We start from the raw sequence: 12,209 nt of genomic DNA, 5'->3' as shown, positions 1-12,209 counted from the left end.
TCAGAGGCCTGGGGAGGCCTCTGAAGGAGAGAGATGGACGCCCCAAGGGTGACAGCTGAACCTGAACCCACCACTGTCCCAAGATGACCTGGTTGGGATTATTGGTTTGCTTCTGATGAAAGAGTGAAAACACAACAGCATTTTCCCTGGAAATCAAGCCCCCGCCTCCACCCCCCGGTCATTTTGAGAGGACTCAGCATGCGAGGCCTCCAGGGCTGCTCCCCGACTCTCCCGGGCCTGCCTGTCAATGAGCTCAGGGAGAGACCTGAACTCCAGGGGTCGGTGAGTCACCACAACATGACACCAGCCCTGAGAGAGCAGACATGGAGGAGGACTGACGCAGGGCTGCTCTGGAGACGGGCAGGTGGGTGGGGAGGAGGGATGGAGGCCAGAAGGAATGGGCCGTGGCTCTAGCTGGGGTCCCAGAAGGCCACCTGCTGCTGCATCTCCACCTCACAGTACCTAAGTCAACCTTTTAGGCTCCTTTGTCTTCGAAGTCTTCCCAGATTCTCCCAACTGGATGGGAATAATTTGCTCTTTTGTTCTTTTATCAGCAAACATTTATTGAACCTTCCATGTAGCAATGGATACAGAAAACTAAAACAATCCTTTCTTTAAGAGGATCACATTCTAGTGGAGCAGGTAAGGAAAAGAGCTTGAAGAGCGTTATATGCACGTACGTATGTATGTCTATACATCTCACATATGATGTTGGGAGCACACGGGAGGCCACGTCATGCAGCCTGGGCTGTTTTGAGGAATGATGGGACCTGCCAGGCAGAGGGCAAGAATCCTTACAAAGGAACAAAGAGACAGGGACGAGCGTGTCCACAAGAGCGAAAATGGAGAAAGCATGGCCACCTCCTCAATCTAATGTGTCCTAAATAAACCATCAGCCATAACTTGCTTCCCCATTTTATCTTAACCAAGGGCTTCAACATATCCACCATACCCACATCCAATACACCATTAACCATGATTGCAAGTGGCAAAATAGAGGCCTATCCCCTTGTTTTCAGTCTTCATCTTATTATCAGATTTAGTGGGGGAGATAAGTATAAGAAGCTTTTTTTTTTTTTTTTTGGCTGTGTTGGGTCTTCGTTGCTGCATACGGGCTTTCTCTAGTTGTGGCATACGGAGGCTACTCTTCGTTGCAGTGCACGAGCTTCTACTGTGGTCGCTTCTCTTGTTGCAGTGGCTTCTCTTGTTGCGGAGCATGGACTCTAGGCACGCGGGCTCACTAGTTGTGGCTCACGAGCTCTAGAGCGCAGGCTCAGTTGTTGTGGCTCACGGGCCTAGTTGCTCCGCAGCATGTGGGATCTTCCCGGACCAGGGCTCGAACCCGTGTCCCCTGCATTGGCAGGCAGATTCTTAACCACTGGGCCACAAAGGAGGTCCCAGAAGTTTCAAATGTAGTAGAAGGTATCAAAGATGGACGTAGGGTGACCAACTGTCCCAGTTTTAGCCCTGAAAGTCCCACATCCCCGGAAACCCTTTGGTCCTGAGTAAACCAGGACAGTTGGTCACGCTAGAAAAGGAGACAGGAGAAGAGAGGAGAGAAAGCCAGGGCGAACTGATGTACTAAGCTCCTTGTTGAGGTGAAGGTCAGCTGTAGGTGGACAGAGAGAGGGTGTGTTTATATATGGGGAGGGAGACTCTTCTCCTTTGGAAGCATTAAACCCACCATGCCCCCAGCCCCACTGTCACCCCCGTCCTGATTCCTCCTGGGCAGTTGTCATCTGTCACTGACTTGTAGCCTCCAAACAGCCCCCCAGCAAGGCTGCACTTCTTCCTTACCTCCCACTGAGCCCTTGGAGGGCACGCTGGGATTCCACGCCCCTTGGACTGATAGAGTGCCTCTGGCATCTCCTCCTCGTTCTTGTAGCACAGGTCCCTGTGGAGTTGTCTCCAAGCAGCTGTCTTTAACCCGTTCCCGTTCAGCATGCCAGCCCACTCTCTGCACGCAGCGCCCCCTTTGCTCACCTCCTGCCCCGCCCCTCATTGCAGCCTTGAATGCTGAGAGGGGTGCAGGGCGGCTTACGCTACGGACAACGTGACTCTGCGTCTTCCCCTCTGAGAGGAGACCTCTAACAGCCCACACCCCACCCCAGCCAAGGCAGGGGCAGGAGGAGCGGCAATGTTGTTCCACTGATGCCACGCGTCCGCCAGACCCCACGTCTGCCCGCGAGCCACCAGTCACGCTCAATGCCGCCTCTGTTGCGAGGTTGCTCGTGAAAAGCCCCTGTGTTGTGGCTCCCGGCTCCAGCGAGGTCCCCGATACAAGGTCTCCATTCATGTCAGGCTGGCCCTCCTTGGCCACACAGGCAGCCCCTGCTCCCTGAGGAAAGCTGCCCGGGGTAGGGGTACAGGGTGCATCTTCCTGCCCGTTTCCACAAAGGCCCAGCACACACCGCCCAGGTTCCCTCCCTCCCTCTGGTGCTGCCTGCCGTCCACCACCTGGGAAATCCTCAGGGCAGCAGGGCCCAGGAGCACACGCCAGCCAGTGGGCCTCTGGGGAGCCCATCCCTCTCTGTCAGCAGCCACCCAAACTCCGGGCGGCCATGACATGTCAAGGAAAGGATGGGCACAACAGAGCATACAGAAGCAACTTCCTTTTTTCCTCTTCCAATGAGCAAAGGGAAGAAAAACTGCTGTCTGCAAGGTACCTACCCTTACAGACTGAATGGAGTCAGTCAGATCTAAGGAATGGGGTTGCTGGCCGGGGCCATATCAGTTAGGGAGCCAGCTGATGGGTTTTTGAAGCTCATGCAGCGTGGTGAATCCCGTACTACTGAAACCAAGCAGAGGCTGTGAGGCCCTCCAGGGTACAAAAGCCTTTCCGTGTCCCCTGTTTCTTGTTTGTAGGAAAAAAGCTTCAGCTTCCTAGACTTTCCCTGAATTGCAAAAGGCAGATTCAAACAGTTACTAATTAGGGGAGGGAAGGAATGCAGAAACAAAGGAAAAGTTGTCAAGAAACAATCATGCAGCTTGGGGCAGGGTCCTGGTTCCTCCTCAAGAGATAGACAGGATGATCTGATACAAATATCTCTGAGTTCTTCTACAGGAACTAAGGCCCCCAACCAGGTGGAGGAGGGTAACTTTAGGCTGAGCGCAAGCACGTGGACCCCAGACTAGTCGGAACCAGAAGGCTGATGATGAGATTCCTGGAACATCACCCTGTTACCTACCCACCAACCAATCTGCAGAAAGTCACACAACCTGCAGCCCTCATTCCAGATTTGTCTTTAAAAACTCTTGCCTGAAACCCATGAGGGAGTTTGGGTCTTTGGGGCATGAGCTCCTTGCTTGGTCCTTGAAATACACCTTTCTCTGCTCCAAATTCCGACTTTTTGGTGGGCCTCACTCACTGTGTGTCAGGCACACGAACTTGGGTTCCACAACACTACTCTGCAGAGCACTCATGCAGTGGTTCTCAAACTGAAGCGTGCATCAGAATTATCTAGAGGGCATGTTATAACACAGATTGCCAGGCCGGCCTCCGGTCACTGGTGCGTTAGGATGGGGGTGGGGCCTGGGCATCTGCATTCCTAACAAGTTCCCAGGCAATGCTGATGCTATGGTCAGGGACCTCACTTTGAGAACTATTGGGAGAGGGTTTCCCCTGACCTCAAGGAAGTTACCAATCATTTGAGGCCAATATACACCTGAGTTCCCAAAGACAATTCCAAAGCCAAAACTACCATGAATACAATGCAGGGCTCTGAGGCAGGGTCTGTCTGACACCAATGGGGAGGTGGGGCTGGTCAAAGAAGCTTCCTAGGGAAAAGGGACTCAAGCGAGATGGTGAATGTGATAGCGGGGAAGAAGGAGCAGGGAGTCTGTGAAGTCCCATATTGAAATGGGAGTTGGGGGGAGGAGAGGAAGGGAGGTGTCCTCCATGTTGGATGGGATAAGAGTCAAGGGGTGAGAACACTGTTTAGGGCGCCAGGTGGGATAAAGGGTGGGGGAGGGCAGCCATGTTGAAGGACAATGGGCGGGGTGCGTTGTAGAGGCTAGGAAGAGGGGACCCTTGAGTGCCACGCCAAGACCCCTGGGCCAGATACTGTGGCCAGAGAGTGCTGCTGTGCGTTTTAAAGTTGCCATTGGCGTGACCAAGCCAGTGCTTGAGGAAAGTTATTCCGGCAGCCAGCAGGGAGCAAGGAGAGCCTGGGCAAGTCTACCAAGTTGGAAGGTCAAGGCAAGCAATGAGCGAGGTAATTTTGCTTAACGTGTCATGTGATAATTGGTGTGGTCCTACGTGGGTTGTGTAATCCAAAGTGTTATCACTACCAATCCCTCCTCCAACAGTTATCTGTAGGTTGTTATTTTTTCTGTTTTTTTTCTCACTTTCTGAGGGATCGCAGTGACCCCCAAAGAACCCAGCATCCTACGGGGAGGGAGGTGAGGTTGGTGTTAAATAAACAGGTAGTGAGGACTGGCAGGCGGTCGCCCAAACTGCCAGGGGCCCCAGAGCATTGACTATCACTCTCTGTCTCAAAGATGTTTTAAAGTGAGAACTCCCTGGGCTCTTTCCCAGTTTTCTTTACTCCCTGTAATGTTCTGGAAGCTTATTCCCATTCATTCAGCCTCCAGAGAGGAAGGAGAAAAGAACCCTGAGCCAAAGGAGGGTTCCTCTTAAAGGCCTCGGTCAGAAAGTGAAAATGTTCCCATTGCCCTGGAGTGGGTGGGGTGCGTCCGTCTCTTCGACCCGCCATTACGGCGGCTATGGACGAGGGGGGCGGCCAGGCAGAGACTGGTCTGCCCAGTGGAAGCCACTCCCCAGGCCCATCCTACCATCTGGGTTCACAGAGGTGTCTTCTTACAGGAGCATGAGAGCAGAACGCTGAGCGGGGAGATTCCTAATTTCCTTTCTCCGCAGATACGAGCTTTTAGCGAGTGGGCCGCAGGCCAGGAGAAGAAAGCCGCCATCCCCTTCAGCAGTGCCCGTGGAGCTGAGCCAGAGGGTGGGGGAGATGCTGTTTGAAGGAGGCGCTTTGGAAATTCCTCACATTTTTTTGGCCTTTGTCTCTGGGCATTGAGATGAAGAACCATGTTTGACTCTGAAAGAGCTCCCAGTCTCTCCTTTGCATTCAAAAGGAAGATCCTAGCAGAGAGCAGAAAGAATTCGGTGGCTGTTTTCTCATCTCAAAGACCAACTGAGTCATTTGGGGGTAGGGGGTACAGCGGGGGAGACCGGTTTTCTTTTGCTCCTTCTTCACCTCATTTTCCTCTCTCACCTCTGGCCCCGGCCCCAAGCCCAGGTCATCAGTGATGTCAGTATGGTGCTGCTTTCTGAGAAAGCTGTCCTCCAGTACTCTCTGGGTTCTCAAGGAGCATCAAAGGCACCTGTGTGCTGGCAGAGACGACTGGGAGACAGGATGCCCGGGTCCTGACGGCTCTGTAAGACCTCAAGCCAACCACTGTGGACCTGATGTCACGTTTCTCCCACCTCCCAACACAGAGACGAGTTTGGCCTTGTCCTCCCACTTCCCATCCCCGGAGTGGTGAGGGCACCAAAGGGAACAGTCAGACCATGTTCAGTGCAAGAACAGCATTCGCAGGGGACAGGGACACGATGGCTAGGCTCCATCAAGAGCTTAGCCGGAAGCCCCCTTTGGCCGGTGATTTCAGACTCCACGTACGGAGGTCCAGCACGGCTTTGGCAGTTATGAACAAGATCCCTCCGTTACCAATTTGAGATCTGTGTCCTTTCATTCCTCCACTGAACTGGCGCCCCTCTCCCAGCAGATGCCATTTTGCATCCAAATCAACTGATTCACAAGCAACTGGGGAGGAGAGGAAATTGGGGGGCTCCATGCTGTGACTAATCCCAGCCTGCTCCTGAATACCATCAGTTGCCTTTCTCCGCTCACTCCTTTCCTGATTCCAGGACTCCAGATCGCCTATGCTCTGAAGCACTTGAGTTACCGTACCCCTTTTGTGACCAAAATGAAGTCTTCATCAAGGGACAGCGGGCCCAGAAGGAGGGGAGATTCTGCAGATAAAATGAAGCAGAGGGGCTTCCCTGGTGGCGCAGTGGTTGAGAGTCTGCCTGCCAATGCAGGGGACATGGGTTCGAACCCTGGTCTGGGAAGATCCCACATGCCGCGGAGCAACTAGGCCCGTGAGCCACAATTACTGAGCCTGCGCGTCTGGAGCCCGTGCTCCGCAACAAGAGAGGCCGCGATAGTGAAGAGGCCCGCGCACCGCGATGATGAGTGGCCCCCACTTGCCGCAACTGGAGAAAGCCCTCGCACAGAAACGAAGACCCAACACAGCCAAAAATAAATAAATAAAATAAAGAATTTTTTAAAAAAATAAAAAAGCATGTCCTTAAAAAAAAAAAAAAATGAAGCAGGAATTTCTTTGACAGCATTTTCTCAACCAACCCCTCTCAGAGACCCTTGGACCTGTTGTCAGGTTTTGTCCTCACCAGCCCTCCCCCACAGACCTGATCTTCCTCTAAGAGGGAAAAAACAAAAACAAAACCTAAGTTAAGGGCAGCAGCTGTTGGTAAATGAGTTTGTCAGGTCACCACCAACTCATTGCATGACCCCAGGCAAATCACTTAATCTCTGAGCTTGCATTTTCTCCTCTAAAAAACAAAGGGTTGGACAAGAAGACCTCCGAGGTCCCTTCCAGACATGACAGCCCAAGTGTGAGCTCCACATCTTACCACAGGGGCAACTCATCCTCTTCCCCCCTCCGCTGTTCAGGGGCTGGGCCTCCCTCCAGGACTGGCTGCGGCTGGAATCCAGTATCCAGTTCCTTCATGATCTCAGTCCCTGTGTGGGTGGCTGCACAGTGAGAAGCACGGGCAGAGGACAGCCATCCTTCCGTGCAACGTGGGCTCCCTAACCAAACTGACAGTTTCTCCAGACCCTGACGGTATCACAGTGTTCCCCAAGGGGGTCCCTTTCTGAGTGCTGAGGCCACAGGCTAAACAGACACTTGGAACTCATCTGGATTCTGGCAACTTCTCCAAAAGCCTGTCTACACCTGCTTTTGGGGGTTTTGGTTTTTTTTGCTTTTCAACTTTGAGGGACATATCTTCCTATGCAAAGGGATTATATTGAATCACCCAGCCATAGCACTCACCCTGTCCTCTCCTGAAGATGAGTTCAGCAACTACTTTACCATGACCTCCTGAGTGTCCAGAAAGATGGTTCTTTTCTTCTTTTCGTGCTAGACAGCCTCGCCCTCCTGTATGCAGTGTTCACTTCCACCACACTTGAGCCGTAAGCTGTCTTCAGAGCTCTCCTTGTTTCGGTGGGTGTGAGTGTGCCGCTATATGTGTTGTGTCTCTCTGTATGTATCTCTCTGGGTATGTGTCTTTTGGAGATCTCTATCTCTGTCTCACTGTGTCTGTCCGTGTGTACGGATGATCCTGATACTTCAGTAGATTGATCCTATTTTCTCCTTCCATTGGCTGCCGAACTTCTCACGTTTTTCTATAGGTAACAGATTGTGGCTGGGCCCCTGGGGGGCAGCTTCTGTTCTAAATCTGTCTTCCTGGAGGTCAGAGTGAGCACAGCCAACCTTCAAAAACACATGTCTAGGGGGTGAGGGGGAGGAATTGGGAGCTTGGCACTGACACACATGCACGATTGATACTATGTATAAAATAGATAACTAAATGAGAACATATTGTAGAGCACAGGGAACTCTAGTTACCGCACTGTGGTGACCTAAATGGGAAGGAAATCCAAAAAAGAGGGGATATATATATATATACGTATAGCTGACTCATTTTGCTGTACGGTAGAAACTAACACAACATTGTAAAGCAACTACACTCCAATAAGAATTAATTTAAAAAAAAAACAACGCATGTCTAACACCAGAAGCATTGGTGAGCAATGTACATTTCACCAAAGTCTCAGTGGGATGACAGAGAGATTATATCATACACCACAACATACCACAAAATTCGATCAAGCCTCCTCATTAGATATCTTGCTTTCTCCCCAGAACTCTTCTGAAAGCATCACTTTATCGTGTAGCTCACACTGGGCGGATAAACAGGCCTCCGAAGATCTCCTATAACTGCAGCTCCCTTTAAAGATGTCATGCTGCACCACATGAGCTATGGTAGGTGGGCCACAGCTGATTGGACCCAAGGGTGAGCACCTGACCAGGGGCTGCCTCTCTATTGGTCAGCCAGGTGTCTTATGAGACAGCTTAGGCTTAGAGTTAGTGATACTTGAACCAATCAAATTCATCAGCTTAGGGAGTTTGGATGCGACACAGAGGGGGAGCCAAGTGGTTGTCCGTGAGAGAAGCGGAATGGCAAAGAAAAGCAAGGACCGAGAGAGAAATCATTCTGTCAGTGGCAGCAGAGCAGAGTCGGATCAATGCTCCTGCTGGTAAGAAGCTGCACATCTAGGGCTATGCACACTGTGTCCCCAGTACCTACCTCACAGGCCCTCAAGCCACAGTGGTTTCCTGATAAAGCTCGTTAAATGGGGCTGTATGTGCTCCTGAAACACCTCTGCGCCCTGAACCACATCCTATGTGTTTTCACACAGGTTAGGTGTGCTGCTCGTGGGATTTCAGGTACCCTTCCTAGAGTCACAGTCTGTGAAATCGAGGCCCCGAGGGAAGTGTGATTTCCAGATCTGAGGCTGGGAGGGAACATAGCTGAGAGGCTTTCCTTTCCCACCATGCCCATCTCAGACCCTCAGTGAGGACAGTTATCGCCCCTGGTGCCCCGTCAAGAGAAATCCCAGCTCTCTCTTTCTCTCTCGTGGGTGATGAGGACCATTCTCAAGCACCCATTATTTTGTTGGGTCCCATGAGTCCACTCCACCCAATGTGCTCCGCTCTGACTGGGCCATACAGTTCGAGGGGAGTGAAACTGGAGAAGAATGTGTGGAAGTTTGTGGCTTTCATCTCTTAAACAAATAGCAAATTCCTTGGGCTGCTGCTGCTGGAATTAAACAATGATGTATTGGGGGGAGGCTCTACAGCGTTACCTTAGCAACGCCCAGGCTGTTTTCAGGCAAGGTCTAGTAAAAGAGGAAAGAGAACAAAAATAATAAAGGGACGAGTCTGGATGGGGTCCAGGAATGGGGGTCTTTTGGCTGAATGTGTTTTGTGCTCTGCGGTGTTTACAGGCCTCCTTTCAGCTAAGTTTCCTCTGGGCTCCCCCAGTGCATTCCACCATCAGTGAGGCCGTCCACTAGAATACTAATGTGAGGCTAAGAAAAGACAGCGTGCCATGTGAGGAACGGGTTAGGTAGGGAAAGACATCACAGCTGGGACCACCTAAGTGGGAAGTGACACGTGTGAAGCCTTCCAGGCTGGCTCTTGAAATCATGAAGGTCATGGGAGAAAGAGGGCGAGGTTCTTCAAAGGTGACCAATGCTTGGGCCTTAGGCAGAGCAGAGGCCTGTATGGTGGCAATCCATCAGACCCTTGCTACTCACGGCGTGGTCCACGGACCAGCGGTAGAGGCGTCACCTGGGAGTTTGACAGAAACGCAGAATATAGGGCTGCCCCAGGCCTACTGACAGGGGTCTGCATTTTTACAAGCCCCAGGTGGTTCATGTGTGCACTGCTGTTTGAGAAGCGCCAAGCGGGACCTAAGTCTTGTCTCTCCCAGGTTCCTGCAAATCTGTCACTGCCTTTATCATGTCACAGCAGACTACCACCCACACAAAAACAGGCATATCCAGTTTGCTGATAATGCATTTTGGTGTTTTTTTTTTTTCATGACAGATCTACTTGAGATCTAGAAAGCACTTTAATACTCTATCCTTCTTCAAATGATCAAGAGAAATAGCAAGTCCTGTATTTAAAAAACCGATGAAAATCACCATGTAATAATCAGTGGGTGCAGAACAACCCCACAGATCTGTCTTTCCAACTTTTTCCACCATGATTCTCCATCAAGGTAAAAAAAGATTTGTACAAATCCCAGAAGGACGTAGAGGTGGCAGCACAACTGCCAAAGATGGTACAATGACTTACTACTGAAGCTGGTGATGGGACACAAGGGGAAGGAGAGGCAGAGTCCTCGAGAAAAGAACCCTATTTAACACAGGCGGCTCTAGTCCGTGGTCGACCTCTGGTACCAAAACCGCGCCCCGAAGTCGTTGCTGCAGGTCACAAAGCCGGGGTTGGTGGGCGAGTGCACGATGTTGTTGTGGCCCAGGGAGAGCAGGTTCCGGCTCTCGGCCGTTCTTGAGTCCCAGCAGCAGAGGCTGATGGTCCTCTAGTCAGGCAGCAGCACGCAGTCCTCCGTGTGGTTGAAGATGGACTACGTCCGGTGCCCCTGCCGTCCGCTCAAGCCAGCACCTGTGTATCTGACCAGGGTTCGCCCTGTTGATATTTCTCAAAGTTTAGCTACAGTCTTCTTCACTTGACAGAATGTATTTTGAATTTTTGGAAAAAATGGCAAAACAAACTTCAGCATCATCGTGTGCTTTCTCAAAAGTTGTGATGCATCGATTTGAAACACCATCCCATAATTTGATGCAGCTGTCCTTGCTACCAGTCACATACATATTGGCACTAGGATTGTAATTAATGGAACATATGGCATCAGTATATTGATCTTGAGGACTGCAAGAGACAAAGCACTGAAATATGTTGATATCATAAAGTCGAAGAGTAGGCTGCTGAGTCCCAACAAGTATAAAGTCTCTAGAAGGATGAAAAGAGATGGAGCATAACATTTCAGCCTCCTGAATGGATTTGAAGCCTCTTTTTGTAGATGGTTTGGAATAATCAAATAATTTAAGAGTATAATCCCTTTCACTAGAGGCGAGGATCTGTTCTGTTGGGTGGAAAGCGAGACACGTGACTTCATCCACGTCGTCGTAAAGAGTTGGAATCACTGCGTGGTTTTCCATGTTCTGCTGTGCAGTCTCATTCATCATGACCTCTACTGGCATGGCACTTTTGGCCAACATTCTTTCTGTGTCAAGTATTTTTATGGAAGCATCAGCAGATCCAGTAGCTATTAATTGCCCGTCTCTATTATAGGTAGCTACACGACATGGTCCTTTATGAGATGTGACATAGCATGTTTTGTACTCTGAAGCCTCTGGGGACATAGTCTGGACATCTGCATCAAACTCCAGGTCAATTCCTGTGCCAGGGGCAACTGTATCTGACGGACCAATTGCATAGTGAACTGCAGTATCATCATTTTCTATTCCTTGTATTATATCACCTAGAGATACTGTTAACATGGTGGTATGAATTCTTCTGGACCTTTCTCCATGCACACAGTTGTTTCATTTCTAGTTTGATGAATGCAGGAGCTGCTCCGAGGGTGCACAGACAGACTGAGGCTTGATTTCATTGATGAGGCCATTAGCAATGTTGATGTAGCCGTCATAGAGCAGCTGCTAACGATCAGCTTGTAGAGCTGCTGGCGATCCTTCAAGCCCACTTTGGTTCTGTGCATCGGGGAGAAGAGGAAGATAATTTCCCTGCCAGGGGCGCGTTCTAGAGATTCGTTCACCTCCTCCGACTTTATCTCCTACGCGACAACACGGACACCAAGGAACTGCTGCCTCACGGACAAATGTCAGATCCGGAGAGCACCGCAGGTGTGGCGGCAGGTGGACTCCACCACTTCCGGGGCCTTACGGAGCAAGTGCGCCTGCGCACCGTCTCCGCTGGGGCGTGACCCAAGCCCTGGTGTTTGTTTTTTAACACTGATTTTTTTCGTGATGATTATGGCAATGATGATGCTGATGATGAAGATGATATTAGATACTGTTCGGGGTTGAATTGTGTCCCCCGAAAAGGATATATTCAAGTCCTAACCCCCAGTACCTGTGACTATGACCTTATTTGGAAATAGGGTCTTTGCAGATGAGATCAAGTTAAGATGAGGGCATTAGGGTTGCCTTAACCCAGTGACTAGAGGAACAGATTCTTCCTCTGAGCCCCTAAGGAGGAACCAACCTACTAACACCTTGATTTCAGACTTCAGGCCTCCAGAACTGTGAGACACGAAATTTCTACAGTTTTAAGCCACCCAGTTTGTGATACTTTGTTACAGCAGACCTAGAAAACAGAGAGAATTTCCTCTCTTTTTTTTTTTTTTTTTTTCTGAAACTTTCCTTCCTTCAAGCCCTTTCACATACAGTATCTTGTGAAAGCAGAGGCAGGCTAGGCATTTTATTCAGTTTTTCAAAGAAGAAAGTCCATTTGTTACGTGAAGAGGTCACAGGAGTGAGGCGGTACTACAG

At 50.4% G+C, this 12,209-nt stretch overlaps 1 pseudogene; it reads right to left on the bottom strand.

The window, feature by feature from the left end:
• Positions 1-10,051: 10,051 nt before the first annotated feature.
• On the bottom strand, positions 10,052-11,416 carry LOC137768565 (cleavage stimulation factor subunit 1-like; annotated as a pseudogene).
• Positions 11,417-12,209: the final 793 nt, after the last annotated feature.

The sequence above is a fragment of the Eschrichtius robustus genome, chromosome 8 (genome assembly GCF_028021215.1).
Source record: "Eschrichtius robustus isolate mEscRob2 chromosome 8, mEscRob2.pri, whole genome shotgun sequence".
NCBI classification, from domain to species: Eukaryota; Metazoa; Chordata; class Mammalia; order Artiodactyla; family Eschrichtiidae; genus Eschrichtius; species Eschrichtius robustus.
The sequence above is the reverse complement of the archived record's forward strand: the minus strand, read 5'-3'. Positions and strand labels throughout refer to the sequence as shown.